The following is a 7,438-nucleotide window of genomic DNA, read 5'->3' as shown; positions in this document are numbered from 1 at the left end:
AGAAAGAAATGGACATCCAAAGACAAAAGGCATTCATATCTGCAGATGTGTGTGCCCAGTAGGAAAGACATGCTCACACACCACTGTGAGAATGCTAACTGCTGCTGCGATGGAATTGGCATGGAAGTTCCTCAGAAATTAAAATAAACCAGGCATTGTGATATGCATCTGTAATCCTAGCACTGGTAAGCTGAAGGCAGAGCAGGCAAGAGTTCAAGCTCATTCCCGGCTACTTAGTGAGTTTGAGGGCGGCCTGCATTATACGAGACCATGTATCAAAATGAAAAACAAGCTTAAAATAGAACTACCTTGGACCCAGTTACACAGCACTTGGTCCATACCTGAAGGGTCTAAGTCAAAGGTCCACATGTACATCCAAGTTAGCTGCTGCACTATTCACACTAGCTAGGGAGCTGAACCATCCCAGATGTCCACAAACAGATGAATGGATGAAGAAAATGTGGTTTATAAATAAAAGGTAATGTTTTTCAGTCTTAAAGGAAAGTGAAGTCATACATTTGCAGAAAAAAATGGATGCGACTGGAAATAATTATGTCAAATGACATAAGCCAGATTCAGAATGACACATACCATGTGTTTCTTTTTTTTTTTTTTTTTTAGTTGCTTTTTTATTTATTTATTTATTTATATGTGAGTATCCTGTCGCTGTCTTCAGACACACCAGAAGAGGGCATCAGATCTCATTACAGATGGTTGTGAGCCACCATGTGGTTGCTGGGATTTGAACTCAGGACCTCTAGAAGAGCAGCCAGTGCTCTTAACCACTGAGCCATCTCTCCAGCCCATACCATGTGTTTCTTGTCATATATATTTAAGTGTGTGTGTGTGAGAGAGAGAGATAAAAGTATAACAGAGACCATTAGATACATCTTAACAGTGAGGAGGTGGGGGAGAGAGAATAATGAAATTCATATGACATGAAAGGGGAGGGGTAATTTCAGAAGGAGAGGAACAGCAAGAGAGCAAGGGGGAGGGGCAGTACAGGGAGCAGGGGAGTAAGAAAGAGGTCTAATGAGACTAATGCATGTCAGTAGTACGTATACTATATGAGTGTAATGTATAATAATGTCAAAATGAAGCCTAAAACTTTGTATGTTAAGATAAGAATTTTTTTCTTAAGTTTTTTTTTTTTTTTAACTTAAGCAGTCTTTAATGAAAGCCGAACATGAGATTTCTACTCCTGCATCTTCTCGATCGCTTCTTCCTTGTATTTGCCCTTCTCCTGTCCTACTTGCCGGGACTTGGCTTTCCTCTCCAGGATCTTCTTGTGGTCCTTACCCAGCTTTAGCCTGGTGATACCCACCTTGCTGGGGTGGATGCCCACATGGACAGTTGTTAGCCTTCTCTCGCTGGACTCGCTCAAGGTAGATGACGTATTTCTTCCTGTACACTTGGACCACTTTGCCAATCTGCTGGCCTTTGTAGTGTCCTCGAACAACCTGAACTTCATCATCCTTTCGAAAAGGCATAGACAGAACATTATACTTCTGTCTCAGTCCTTTGGAAAGAGGAGAAGACGTGATCTTCCTCTGAACGTGAGACGGTGCATTGAAATGCCATTTGTGGTTCTTGCTTCGGTCAGAAGTCACGAATGAAGGGATTGATCTTCATTTTGGCAGCTACGATCCAGCGATGGCTTCAAAAGGAAAGAGATCTACACGCAACTTCCAGTTCTGTAAGTTGTTTCTTAAGTTTTTTGTTTTTTGCTTTTTTTTTTTTTTTTTTTTTTTTTGGTTCTTTTTTTTCCGGAGCTGGGGACCGAACCCAGGGCCTTGCGCTTCCTAGGCAAGCGCTCTACCACTGAGCTAAATCCCCAACCCCGTTTCTTAAGTTTTTTAACCCAGCTATTATAAAGTCTTAGGAGAAGGAAAATCAGAACTTTAAGGTCATCTTCAACCACATTGTGTGTTCAAGGTCAGCCTGCCCTAAATGAAAGTCTGCCTCAAAAGAAAAATGGGGGGAGGGGGCCAGAGAGCTAGCACAGCAGTGAAGAGCACTTTCTGCTCAATCGTGAATACTGACATTCAGACTTCAAACCTTATGTTAAGCGGCAAACAAATACCTATTACTCTAGCTCAGAGCGATTGATGCCCTATTTTGACTTTCTTGGACACTCCAGTATGTGCTTACACACACACACACACACACACACACACACACACAGAAACAAAGGACAAATCAGAGTTGGAGATGTAACTAAGTGGTAGAACTCCTGCCAAAACTGTAATGGTGTGTGGTGCTGTGCACCTTTAATGCCAGCACTCCCTATCTATTTGCAGGCAGGGATACAGAGTACAAGGAAGGAAGGAAGGAAGGAAGAAAGGAAGGAAGAAAGGTTGGTTGGTTGATTTAATTCCCAGCATTAAAGAAAAAAATAAAAATCATAAACTCAAATCATAATCTTAGGAGACATTTTTCAAAGCACATACTTGATATTATTATTTTTTACTTTTATTTTTAATTGATTCATTTCAATTCTTTTGGTTGTCATCTTCCTCTTCTTCCTCTTCCTCTCCTTCCTAAGATAGGGTTTCTCTATGTAGCACTGGATGTCCTGGAACTCTCTGTGTAGGCCAAGCTGTACTCAAACTGAGAGAACCCCCTGACTCTGATTCCTGAGTGTAGGGATTAAATGTGTGTGTCTCACCTTGCCTGACTTTCTTTTACCATTCTTTAACACAGGGACTCCCTGTCTCTCAGAATGTCCTGAAAGTCACTGTGTAGTCAGACCAACTTCAAATATATCCAAACACATCTTTTCCCCATCTCCCAAGTGCAGGCATTACCTATACCACCAAGCCTGGTTTGATAGAGCATCAGTTTTGATTTTGTTTTTTTTTCCTTTGGTGGTGGTGGTGGTTTGGTTGGTCGGTTGGTTGGTTTTTAAAGAGTCTCACTATGTACCCGTAGCTGGCCCAAAAGCAGCTTTGTAGACACATGAATGGTGATTCCACCAGAAAACATACAAGGACACTCTTAAAGCTGGATAGAATATATGTACTGCTGACTAACAGCTACACTGGGAACTTGCCTAAATCATGCAGCCTGAGGCTCACCATTCTTTGCACAGAATCCACATTCTGGTTGGCACAGTTTGGTTAGCAAGAACAGTTATTTCTGACCATGGCTAAACATTCTCTAATTATCTCTGACTGACTGGCATAGAAACAACTACTACTCCGAGAGCTATACAAAGACTTCCTGAATGGGAGGTGCAGTCCTCTTCAAATATGAAGGACAACCTCAGCTAACAAGTTGGGCTTCTAGGGCTGGAGAGATGGCTCAGCGGTTAAGAGCACTGTCTGCTCTTCTAGAGGTCCTGAGTTCAATTCCCAGCAACCACATGGTGGCTCACAACCATCTGTAATGAGATCTGATGCCCTCTTCCGGTGTGTCTGAAGACAGCTACAATGTACTTATACAATAAATAAATAAATCTTAAAAAAAAAAGGGGGGGGGGGGCTGGAGAGATGGCTCAGCGGTTAAGAGCACTGTCTGCTCTTCTAGAGGTCCTGAGTTCAATTCCCAGCAACCACATGGTGGCTCACAACCATCTGTAAAGAGATCTGATGCCCTCTTCTGGTGTATCTGAAGACAGCTACAGTGTACTTATATATAATAAATAAATAAATCTTTAAAAAAAAAAAAAAAAAAGTTGGGCTTCTAGATGGAGACCAGAATTTTCTAGATGGGCCAGATCTTAGTGTGCTTGAGCATTGAATTCCTTCAAGTTTTAATTCCCCAAAATGAGAACTGAGATTTTAATGGCAGTTGAGCCTGCCATGCCTGCCTTCACCAACAGAGGAATAAGGAGAGGGATGGCACAGCTCCAAGGAAGCCCAGAATCAAGATTTAAATGGGCCCCGTTCTCTTCTCCATCACAAACCCCTGTGGTATGATGTACACAAAACGCAAAGGAGTGGGGTCTCCTTCGATGCAAACAATTCGGATGTACAATTGATTAAGCTCTTAATACAAGCAAACCAGGTAGTCTCTGGGGCCTAGAAACACGCTCGACTGCCGTTTTTAGAGTTAACCTGCTAGCTATGGTTACAGGAATCTGCATGAGGGAACTATCTAAAAGATAATGTTCGTGATTAAGTAGGTATATTTCCTTGGAGGGCCCCCAGGTTTAGCCTAGGTTGGTTGAATTTACAGTTGTCAGGATTGGAAGAGGAGTTTATTGTTTAGTTAGTATCAATCCCAATATAATATGGGGGTTTAAGGTCCAAGCATAGACAGGGTCCTGACCTATGTCCAGTTGAGGATGGTTAAGGAACTCATAGACCTTTCTTAGCATCCTAAGGAATTGTTTTCTGTAGGTATAGATTTTTTGCAAGCTACTTTTTTTTTTCTTTTTTTTTTTTTTCGGAGCTGGGGACCGAACCCAGGGCCTTGTGCTTGCTAGGCAAGCACTCTACCACTGAGCTAAATCCCCAACCCCTTGCAAGCTACTTTTAATGAGGGTTCAACCTCTCCTCTAGCCCACCACCCAACAGAGGTGTAGAAGAGAAAAATTATTAGGACATGGGGGAAGTGGACCTGTTCAGCAACAGTTCCTTGGGGGCGAGCTCAACTCTCTTTGGCAGCAGTTCAGTTCTGTAGCAAACACCAAATATGACTCAGACCAGTCCTCTGGGCAGGCATACACCAGACATGAACCAGCAGCTGTTGTTCAGTCCTGAAGGAACCACAAGGCTCATCAATCGGCCTGAGGTAAAGCTGGGGAAGCAGCAAGTTGCTGCAGGAACCTCGCCAGCAGTTCTTTGGCAAGTTTCTTTCAAAGGCGGTGTTACCACGAGCTGAGCTCTACAACACTGTGTAAGGAGAGCCAATACACGCATGTCGTTAGGGAAGAATAGTGAGACAGAGCGAACTAAACCAATGCTCAGTGCTCGTCTCCCACTGTCTGTGGGTCATATATATATATATATATATATATATATATATATATATGTATATATATGTATATATATATACACACACACATATACATATATATATACACACACACACATATATATACATACACACACACACACATATATATACACACACACATATATTCCTTCATTACAGGGGTTTGCTATACCAAAACAGCCTTTCAGCTGTGTCTGTTTCAGGAAAACATACTTTCATGTGTCCACGTTAGCAAGACATCCTTTCACCTGTGTGCCACAGGAAAACATCATTTGACGTAACTCTTCAAAGAAACTAGAAGTTTGCACTTCAGGCTTCTACTGCCTCCTTGACTTTTACACCCTGAGTTACTGAAGACACTCCTTGGCAAATAGGAAGACTAGGGTTCATCACCTTAGGGGCTCATTTTCCAGGGGTTGCACAATAGGCAGGCTCGGGCTGATGGGCTGGGTGACTCAAAGTGCCAGACTTTTTTGATAGTAAATTTGTTGTCTGGGTCTAGACCACTGATATATAATCTGACTCCCCAGGTTTTACTGGTTTTTCAATAAAGACCTTTGGCTTTCTGCCAGGTCCTAACCTATAAAGGTTATGGGTACGGGATGGCATTGCCTGTGGCTGTCAGTCAGTTGTGATGGTCCCATTTCTTAGACTGTGAATGGATCTTAGGAATGAACGTGCCTAGGAAAACCCAGTTTCACAACCCTATTTAGCTTCCCTCCGCTAGCTCCTGGAAGCTTGGGGAGTTGTCAGCTAGGCAGGCATGGTACTAGATAAGATTAGAGCCATTTCTTTTCACCTGTGGACCAGCAGCCCCATCGGGGTGTTCCCCCCCTGGAGAGATGAAAGTATCCTCTAGTAGTCTCGGGACATAGTAGTTTTCAGAAGTCTACCTGGAAAATGAGTTGGGTCTCAGTGGAAAGACTGGCTATGTGCTCCCTGACCAACTCCCACCCCCAACACACACTTTTAAAATTTTCAGACCCAGGGGCGTGTTGGACAGTAAAACCATCCCAGGAAGTTTGGTAAGGTAGAGCAGATTGAGACCTGGAGACTCCGTGCGCACACACCTGAGATTTAGGCACTCCCCGCTCTCTGCCAGACTCCTGGCCTGGAACACGCACCACATTCCTTACGGAAGGAAACGTGACCTGTGGTCACGTAGGCTCAGAACAGAGTTCTCTACGCTAATGAGGTACCTAAAGGCGGGCTTAGCCAGTAAGCTTCCCTTCCCAGACATTTCTCCCCACCGAAGGTACTTAATCTCAGGTCCACCTGAGAAGTGGTTACGGAACAGAATGCATCCATTCTCCACCATGAACATCCAATAAACTGTTTAGAAATGTGCACTGTCGCTTTTATCAAGATCCATTGTGGGGAGCCACGGGGAAGCCATTTGCCTACAGAGCTGCGGCTTCCTTCTCCTGTAGAAGGCTTTTATCCTGTACTTTTTTATTTTTTATATTTTTACAACAACAGATGGCAAACTAATGTGGTGGGCAAGAATCCACTAGTAATCCTAAGAGTTGAGAGAAAGTTTTATTTTCCAAGTAAGAGGCGGCCAGCGTCATGTTAAGTCATGTGATCTCTCAAGAGCGGGAATCCAAACAAAGAAAAAGGGAAGTAGCCTGGGCTGGCAGGCTGTAGGTCCCCTGCTGTGTGATAAGTAATGGCAGCTCACAGAGTTGGAGATTAAAAGCTGCTTTTTAAAGAAAGTTGTTTAGGGGCTGGAGAGATGGCTCAGCGGTTAAGAGCACCAACTGTTGGGCTGGAGAGATGGCTCAGAGGTTAAGAGCGCTGTCTGCTCTTCCAGAGGTCCTGAGTTCAATTCCCAGCAACCACATGGTGGCTCACAACCACTTATAATCAGGTCTGGTGCCCTCTTCTGGCCTGCAGGAATACACGCAGGCAGAAAGCTGTATGATGTATACATAATAAATAAATAAATTTATTAAAAAAAAAAAAAAAAGAGCACCAACTGCTCTTCCACAGGTCCTGAGTTCAAATCCCAGCAACCACATGGTGGCTCACAACCATCTGTAATGAGATCTGATGCCTTCTTCTGGTGTGTCTGAAGAGAGCTACAGTGTACTCATATATAATAAATAAATAAAATATTAAAAAAAAAGAAAGTTGTTTAGAAAGTCTTTCAGGATACTCATATTCTTTTTAATGTGGGCTCCACGGGAATTTTGGGTTGAAATCCTAGTTAGACAAGTTACTTCTTAATTACAGGCATTATTAAAAGGTGATTGAGTTTGTTTTGTTTTTTTTTTTTTTTTTTTTTTTTGTTCTTTTTTTCGGAGCTGGGGACCGAACCCAGGGCTTTGCGCTTCCTAGGTAAGCGCTCTACCACTGAGCTAAATCCCCAGCCCCGAGTTTGTTTTTAGAAAGAAGAGAGTAAAGAGATTATCTGAATCAGGTGGGGATTTTCACCAATGGTTCAGAATTTAGACAGGGAAAGTAGAGAGTTGTGATGGTGAAAGACCCCCGGAGA

The 7,438-nt window shown here is 43.0% G+C and overlaps 1 pseudogene; it reads right to left on the bottom strand.

Annotated features, from left to right (window-relative positions):
- Window positions 1–975: 975 nt before the first annotated feature.
- On the bottom strand, window positions 976–2,691 carry Rpl26-ps5 (ribosomal protein L26, pseudogene 5; annotated as a pseudogene).
- Window positions 2,692–7,438: the final 4,747 nt, after the last annotated feature.

This window comes from Rattus norvegicus, chromosome 15 (genome assembly GCF_036323735.1).
Source record: "Rattus norvegicus strain BN/NHsdMcwi chromosome 15, GRCr8, whole genome shotgun sequence".
Lineage (NCBI taxonomy): Eukaryota > Metazoa > Chordata > Mammalia > Rodentia > Muridae > Rattus > Rattus norvegicus.
This window is presented reverse-complemented; position numbering and strand designations above follow the sequence as displayed.